Here is an 8,680-nt window from a genome sequence, read left to right on the forward strand (position 1 = left end):
GGGATCCACCCAGACTCAGCCCATTTGAAAATAAATTAGCGAACTGCCACTCTTTTGGGGAATTAAAAAAAAAAAAAAAAAAAAGGCCCCAGAGGAGATTTGCCACTGAGTTGCATAATAAAGTGTCCCCCAAAGTCACACTAATACTTTAATGGCTGTTATGCAATGTTGATGGGTCTGTATGACTCAGTGTTTGAAATTAATTTAAAGGATTTCTGGTGAATGTCGCTGGTTAGCTTTAGGGCCTTGCTCTCCTTTCTCTCTCCACGCTTTTAACCAGGTTCTGAAAGCCAACTCTCCCGCAAATTCTTACCTGCAGGGTGGAGATATTTTGGGTAGGAAAACGCAGATACTTCAGCAGATAACCAAGGAAAGAAAGAAAAGAGCTTTTGTGATCAACACACAAGCACCGCCCTGCCCTCCACCAGCTGCTGAAACCGCCCTGCACACGCGGGCCGAGCCTGGGAACAGTAGGGGCGTTCAAGCCGAGAGAATTCTAATCTCTCGGGCCGCTGGTAAATAATAATGTATAAACTTATGATTAGGATTCTGTTTCAAAGGCCAGTGATCAAAAGACAGTGAGCAGCCAGCCAGCCTGGTCAGCTTCATAACCCTGCTTTTGAATTCACCCTCCATAGGCTGCCCCTGTAGACCGGGACTTCTTGCCTGGCCATTCCACCAGAACCTTCTCTAGGTCACCTCATAACTGGTGAGGGGGTCCTGTACCCATGTCTCAGCGTCGCTCTCTGGTTTGCACAGAGGAAGTCCAAGGTGGAGCCCTGGTGTCTCTGAGGGAGAGAGAGGAAGTGTCTGTCCTGGAGCAGTCACACACTGTCAGGATGCTTGTGCCCGTGGGCAACAAGTTAATGAATGGAGCCCCCGTGACCTGTAAGAGATGAGCCTTGTCGTGACAGCAGTCATCTTCTCCCTGCCACAGTGCATCAACATGCAAAGTTCTATAACTAAGAACTGCATGATGATTTTTTAAAAATACATTTTTATTGAGTTCAGAGAGGAAGAGATGGAAACATCAATGATGAGAGAGAATCATTGATCAGCTGCCCCCTGCATGCCCCCTACGGGAGATCGAGCCCACAACCTGGGCATGTGCCCTTGACTGAAATCGAACCCCGGATCCTTCAGTCCACAGGCCGGCGCTCTATCCACGGAGCCAAACCGGCTAGGGCCCGTGTGATGATTTTTAGAAGCATTCACAGCAGAACCAGGGAAGAAACGAGGGAGGCCGTGGCCTGCCCGCGACGGGGGTGCTGCTGGCCTCTCTGGTTTCCCCGTCTCCTGTCCACTCTCCTGTCATTTCTGTTCCCTGTCCCACTGCCCTGAAAGCCATCGAGCTATCTGAGCTTCTCTTCAACTTCCCAAGACATTTGGCTCATTGCTGAAGACACAGCAATCATGGGATCATTTGCTCAGAAATCAAAGACTGCTGGGGTTGCTAAGAAGTTGAAAGCAAAAGTCTGAGGTTTTTCTATTAAAGAAAAAAATCAACAACCCTCCTTGCGTGCTTCCACTGTGTGGAAAACATGCGCATTACGATGTGTGCGTAACGACGAAATAAAAACAGCTCCTTTGATACAAACAAACAAACAAACAAACAACCATGCCTTTAGTGCACTGTCCCCCAAACAGCAGGCTGAGTACCTGTTTTTAAAAAAAAAATTTGTTTTTTCTTCCTTCCTTTCTTTTAAAAAATTTCTTTGCACAGTTTGTGTTCCCACCCCTCAGGTGTAGATGTTGAAACCCTGCCCCTCAGGTATTAGGAGGTAAGGCTCTGAGAAGCGTTAAATGAGGTCATGAAGGTAGAACCCTCATGCGTGGGATTGGTGCCCTGATAAGAGTCATGAGTGAGCTTGCTTCCTCCCTGTGGTCCGCCACGTGAGGGTGCAACGAGGAGCCCGCAGTCTGCACCCCGACGAGGCCCTCACCAGGGTTCGGCCACCCTGCACCCGGCTCTCAGACCTCATCCTCTGGAGCTACGACCTACAAGGAAATCGTTCCTGCTGTGCATAGGCCACCAGTCTGTGTACTTTGTGCTTTGTTCTGTTTTGTTTTTCAAGTAGTCAAGGGTAATACTTTTTAAAGATTTTACCCATCCCCCACCCCCACCCCTTCCCTCTGGCAACCATCGGCTTGTTCTCTTTATCTATGGGTCTGTTTCTGTTTCATCTGGTCTATTCACTTGGTGTTGCTGGCCTTCGGGTTTGTCTGCTGGTCCTGGTTTCCCCACACATGCCTCAGAGCAGCTTGTGAACTTGCTTTGTCTAGCGCCTCTGGCTGTGTCCACGCTGAGTTTCTCTCTAACATCCTCCACTGGGCTTTGCCCCTCTGTTTGGTTGTCATGCCCAGTAAGCAACATTATATGGGATTTGTCTTTCTCTTTCTGGCTTCTTTCACTTAACCTAATACCCGTTAGTTCCATCCATGTTGTCACAAGATTTTGTGATTGGCAAGATTTTGTTATTTTATATTCAGTGACATTCTGGTGTGTGTATGTGTATCACAGCTTCCTTACCCATTCATCTATTGATGGACACCCAGGCTGCTTCCATATTTGGGCTATTATAAATAAGGCTGCCATGGACACAGGGTGCATATCTTTTAGAATTGGTGTTTTTGTTTTCTTTTGATAAAATACTCAGAAGTGGAATTGCTGGGTCTTATGGCAGCCCCATTTTTAAATTTTTGAGGCATCTCCATACTGCTTTCCACAGTGGCTGCACCCATGTGCAATCCCATCAGCCATGCAAGAGGGCTCCCTTTTGTCCACAGCCTCGCCAGCGCTCGTTATCCGTTGAGTTGTTGACGGTGCCATCCTGCCAGCTATGAGGTGGCATCTCACTGTGGTTTTGATTGGCTTTTCCCTGGTGATTAGTGACGTGGGGCATCTTTGCACAGGTCTCTTGACCATCCTCTTTGGAGAAGTGTCTATTCGGGTCCTCCCGTTTCCTTTAGCAGAGAAACCGCTCCCGTAGAGACACTGAGGCCCTCAGATGCCCGTCAGGGCTGTCTCTTTCCTCTGGGCACCCTGCCTGGAGGCACCAGGGCCTTTCCCCAAGGAGGAGGCCGGGTACCGGTCTGTGCCGCCTCAGGTAACATTCCTGTGGCTAGCAAGCCTAGAAGAGGCAATTCTCGAGACAAGAGGCACACAGACTGTCGCCACAAGAAACCCCAAATCCGGGGGCTCTGGACAGTAAGTGTCACCCGGCACTAGACCCGTGGAGAAAAGAACACACCCTCACTGGGTGCCTGTCTCCCTAGGGTCCCTCTGCTCCCCCCCCCCCCCACCTCTCCCCACTTCTGTCCATCAGCCGTCCTTCTCCGCAGACCCCGGGCCTCCATGCTTCCCCTCCACCTATTTCTCTCCAACTCGGAAGGAGGAGAGGAAAACCTGCCACCTGCCAAGAGGCAGCGATGCAGAGCCCAGAGCAGGGCTGGCGTCTACAGACTTGAACTTCCAGCTCACAGGTTTGGTGGCCCTGAGACTGTCATTGAATTTCTTGGTGCCTCTGTTTCTTGGCTGTAAACACAGGGATGATCTTGGCTTAAAGGTTGGTCGCTGTCCACCGAGCCCTGAGCGCCTACAGGAGCCTCTCTCGTGTATCACGTGCCCCGAAGTGCACGAAGGGGAGCCATGGACACTCTCACTGCAGGATGCACTCCCGGGGCCCAAGTGCAGCCCTGGTTTCCCTCTTGCATTCGCTCAGCACCCAGCCCAGGTTGGCCTCCCAGTTCTGGCCTCACTGCTGGCCTTCGGGTTTGTCTGCTGGTCCTGGTTTCCCCACGCATGCCTCAGAGCTCCTTGTGAACTTGCTTTGTCTTACGCCTCTGGCTGTGTCCATGCTGAGTTTCTCTCTAACATCCTCCACTGGGCTCTGCCCCTCTGTTTGGTTGTCATGCAGACTGAGCCCAGCCTTGGCTCCGGTTGAATGGGAGTTGATGAGACCAGACCATGCGTATGGAAGTACCAACCTCAGAGGGTGTCTGGCACACAGAGGATGCCCAATGAGCTGCTTGCCTCCTGCTCTATCTTCCTACTTCTTCGACCTTCGGGCTCAGGGCACCTGTGAGAGACCCATCCCAATGCCATTCCCTTTGCATACTGGACCTGGTGCTGGTTATGCCAGAAGAACAACTGAACATCATCTCACGTGTCTTTCTGCTCAACTGGCAGTGACGTCCCAGAGCCTGGTGCTGAAATTGAGAAACGCAAGTCTAGGCCAATGGGAAAGAGTACCAGCGTGGACCCACAAGGTCTGCCATGAGCACGGGGTGCGGAGGGACCATGTGCTGGGTGAACACATGGAGTCTCTGCACATGTCCCAGTTCTGGCCTTGACTCTGTCACACACGGTGACAATAGGAAAGCCGCTTCACCATCCAGAGCCCTAGTTTCCTCGTCTCTAAGTGATGGAGGAGTCCCTGCCAGTTCCATAAGTCACCCCGAGCCCCTCCTATGCTAAATGCCCACTAACAAAGGGGCAGAGTACTTAGCGAGTGGCCTTCTGACCCCCAGTTCCTCTGACCTGGCTCTGGCATCCCTCACACCGCGTCCCCCCAGCCTCCCCTCTGGCAGCTTCCTGGGATTGGAGTCTCGCTTGTATCCCTAATGGCAGGCCTGCTGGCTCTGGCTTCAAACCCCTAAATTGGGAAATGTTCAACTGCAGATTGTTTACATTGTGTATGCAGAGTATGAAGTGGTGTTTGAGAAGCGTCGCCATGGAAACAGTGAAGTGAGGAGGCAGCTAACTACGAAGAGGAATAATCCAATATTAACACGCACCAGCTACGCTCTTGGGCTGCTGTAAAGGGGAGATCGCGTTATCGGGCCGGCAGCCACTGCCCACGTGCCCACCCGTCCTTCTAGAAACTAGAGAAGCTGCCTCTTGGGTCCAGCTTGGTGGAGAGACCGTGGCAAATCCAGAGGCTCCCTGACCCTGGGGCGCAGGTCCCTCCCAGCTCTGAGAGCTGATGCCTTCAGGCCCATGGTGCTCAAACTTTGTTCCCGGTGACCCATTGGGTAAAAGATCCCACGGCCCACCTGCCCCGACCCGTCCCAGTTACCGATGGAGAAGGACTGTGTGACACCTGCAATGCCGCCATCCGGGCCAATGTGAGGGGGTCAGAGGTGCGTATTCAAATCTGCCTTTGCAACGGGGGGTGTGGACGGTTTGCAAGCGAATCCTAACGTCCGGTTATTGGAAACTTACACCCCCCCCAGGCGATCGATGTAAAGAGGTGTCGCTGCACCCTGCAGGGCTAACCAAACCGCTGCCCCAGCTCCCTGGATACCGGTGAAGCCGAAAAGCACCACAGCCAACTGGAGGCTGCACGGATGGGGCGCTGGCAGTGCCATGCCACCAAAGTCGCAGGACCGCCCCCCCCCCCCCCGCCCCCCCCCGCAGCTTTGCTGCCAGGAGCCAGGCGGCGGGCAGATTTCTCAGCAGGATGCTGAATTCAAGTCCTCAGGACTCTCCAGCGATAGGCTCATTTTATCCTATAAACGCCAAATACGAGAAACCCTCAGTACTCATTTACTGACTAACCTTGGTCCCATGTGACAATGACAACCTTCGAGATGGTGTGGCCGCTGCCTGGGGGAAGGGTTTACATGTTCGTGTTAGGAGGGTCCCCGAGGCCCTCCCAGGGGCTGCAGGTCGCTGAGAATCACGCGTGGGTCACGTCCAGGAGGAAGGTTCGCCTGTAGTTCTGCTGCTTCGCCCCCTGCCCCGCAGCCACTCAGAGTGGCGAAGTGCTGGAAAGTTCTAGCCCCTGACCTGGGTCTGTGGGCCAACTCCATCAGTCACCTGGGGAGTTTTGAAAAAATATCTCCCTGGGCCCCAGCTCTGAAAATGCTGATCTGCAAGGTCAGGGGTAGAGCTCAGGGATCCACATCTTCAAGTGTCCCCAGAGGCTGTGACAGGGCCAGGGGTGGACGCCCCGGGCTCTGGGAACTTCAGTCGCCACGCCTTCCTTGGCCTCAGTTTCTCCACCCGTGTGCTGAGGAGGACATGCCCACCTCCTGGGGATGTGAGAGTCACGGGACAAAACTCTAAAGCTCCCAGCTCAGCTTGGTTCCTGGCAGGTCCCTGAAGTGTGGCCCGCGAAGGGCCCGAGGGGGCAGGTTCACAGAGGCATTCACTGTCCCCATTGTAACCTGCGTGTACGTTACGTGCGCCCTTTCATATGGAATAAATGCTGCAGGGTTTTCTCTAAAAAGTCTGTTAGGGAGAAAAAGAGACCACGAATTGGGGGCCAAAGGACCACCTTTCCAATCCCAGCGCTGCCCCGCGCTGCGCCCACTGGCTGTGCCGCGTTCCCTCTCTACGCAGCAGCTCAAGGTCTCTCAAATGGAAATACTAATCCTTACTCACAGGGTTTTTGTGAGGGTTGAAAAGCAAATTTACCTTAAAATCCTTTTGAGATGAATGCAGATACGAATAAAACAAATGACTGGATCAAAACAGGAGAAAGCGCAGAGAACAGCTGGCTTGATGCCCGGGGACAGAGGAGGCGTCCCACAGGCCCCTGCTCCCGGAGGCTCCCGACGGGCCCCCCAGCCGGCCAGCATGGGGATTGGCCGAGCATTAGACACCCTGGGTGCTGAGGTTCTGCTGGGTGGACAGAGGACCAGCAGCTCCCCACTCCAGATCAGGGTGGCCAGCACCCCAACTCCAAGATGAGATTCCCCTTGGTCCCATCAAATGAGCAGAGTTTAGCTTCAAGTAATTAGAAGGCACAAAATCTCAAGTCATTAGCAGATCCTTCTTCATGGGCTCAGCATCCCTCCACAGCTCACAGCATCCCATGACAACCTGACAAGGCGCCCAGGCCTCGGCCCTCAGACCCCCACTCTGCCAGGTTTGGGGGTTTCTGAGAGGGGCTTCCATGTCCCCAGGCCTGAGATCCAGTCCCGGCTGTCTCCACCTCACACCCATAACTCGGGCACAACCCTCAAGGCAGAAATCCTTAAGGCAGTGGTTCTCAACCTTCCTAATGCCGCAACCCTTTAATACAGTTCCTCATGTTGTGGTGACCCCCAACCATAAAATTATTTTCGTTGCTACTTCATAACTGTAATGTTGCTACTGTTATGAATCGTAATGTAAATATCTGATATGCAGGATGTATTTTCATTGTTACAAACTGAACATAATGAAAGCATAGTGATTAATCACAAAAACAATATGTAATTATATGTGTGTTTTCCGATGGTCTTAGGCGACCCCTGTGAAAGGGTCGTTTGACCCCCAAAGGGGTCGCGACCCACAGGTTGAGAACCGCTGCCTTAAGGTGCAGTCCACAGGCACCCAGTAGCAGCAGCAGCATCACATGTTAGAAATCACTCAGACACGCAATTCTCAGGTCTCCTCCAGAAGCTCTGCGGGTGGGCCCCGCCATCTGCGATTTAACAAGCTCTCTGCGTGATTCTGAGGAGCTCAAGTGTGAGCACCATGGCCCTAGGTTCTACTGAGGTCGGGTCCCTGCCACATCCTGTATCCCAGGTGGTGGGGGAGGGGAGAGGAGGGGAGGGGAGGGAAGGGAAGGGGAGGGGAGGGGAGAGGAGGGGAAGGGAGGGGAGAGGAGAGGATGGAGGATCCCTGACCAGTTTTCTGAGGCCCAGACCAGCAAGTGGCTCACAACCCGCTGGTGAGAACATCACACGGTCACACTTTCTGCCAGGAGGGCTGGGAAGTATCATCTCCAGTATGAGGCCACCTGGCCAACTGAGACTCTGTAGCTAATGGCAGGGAGAACAGTGTTGGGACCACTAGCAATCTCCTCTGTACAGGTCCTCAGTCACCTTGGCAACCACAAAATGAGGGATTGAAACAGCTTAGTCAACAAATGCGGTTTCTGAACTTGGGGCCTTGCAAGGGAGGGCAGAGCAAGAGGCCGCCGCGTGGCCGATCCAGGGCCCTCTTTTCTTAGTCTAGGTCTGATTGCCCTTTTTAGCAGCCCCAGCCCCCCAAGGTCCTCACCATACTGTCCCCAGTGTAACCTCTCCACCGTGGCATTCCGTGCTTTCTTGATTTTCTCCTATCAAAACTCACCTGTCTTGTGTCTCATTATTCCAGGATCCTTTTTATCAAGCCTTCCCTGCCTTATAGCCCATTATTCCAGGTGAAAGCTAGAGAAAAGAATTTAAGCAGGGTCTGGTGGCATTAATACAAGCACAGGTGCTAATCCAAGTGGTGACAGGACCAGTTCTGTTGCTCAGGCCACGGGCAGAATATCGCGTTAAGTTCTCACGGTCCCGTTGTAAAAGGAGTGCTAACAACTTAAAACATATTCAAAGGAGGGTAACAACGACAGTGTTGGAATCTCAAAATTTGGGGGAATTATTTGGCTTGAAGAAGAAGACCTGGAAGTAAAAGGCAGAGAAATTCTCCTCAAACCTATGAAAGATGGTCATACAGAAGGACTCAACCCATTCCATGTCGCCAAAGAGGATCAGAGTACTGGATGTAAGCTACAGGGATCAAGATGTGGTGGGTTCTGTGATAGAAAGAACAAACGTTGGGGGTAACAAACAGTGGGATGGAGCAGTTGTCTTGTGAAGGAGTAGCCTCATTGCTAGAAGTATCTGGCTAGACAGGCAAGCAACTGTCTCTCTAGGATACTGTGCAAGAAGTACCTGGCACTAGACGGACTTTGAGTCAGTC

Source organism: Myotis yumanensis, unplaced genomic scaffold (genome assembly GCF_028538775.1).
Source record: "Myotis yumanensis isolate MYYU_CA2020_CCGP unplaced genomic scaffold, mMyoYum1.0.hap1 SCAF_1, whole genome shotgun sequence".
In the NCBI taxonomy this organism is placed as follows: domain Eukaryota; kingdom Metazoa; phylum Chordata; class Mammalia; order Chiroptera; family Vespertilionidae; genus Myotis; species Myotis yumanensis.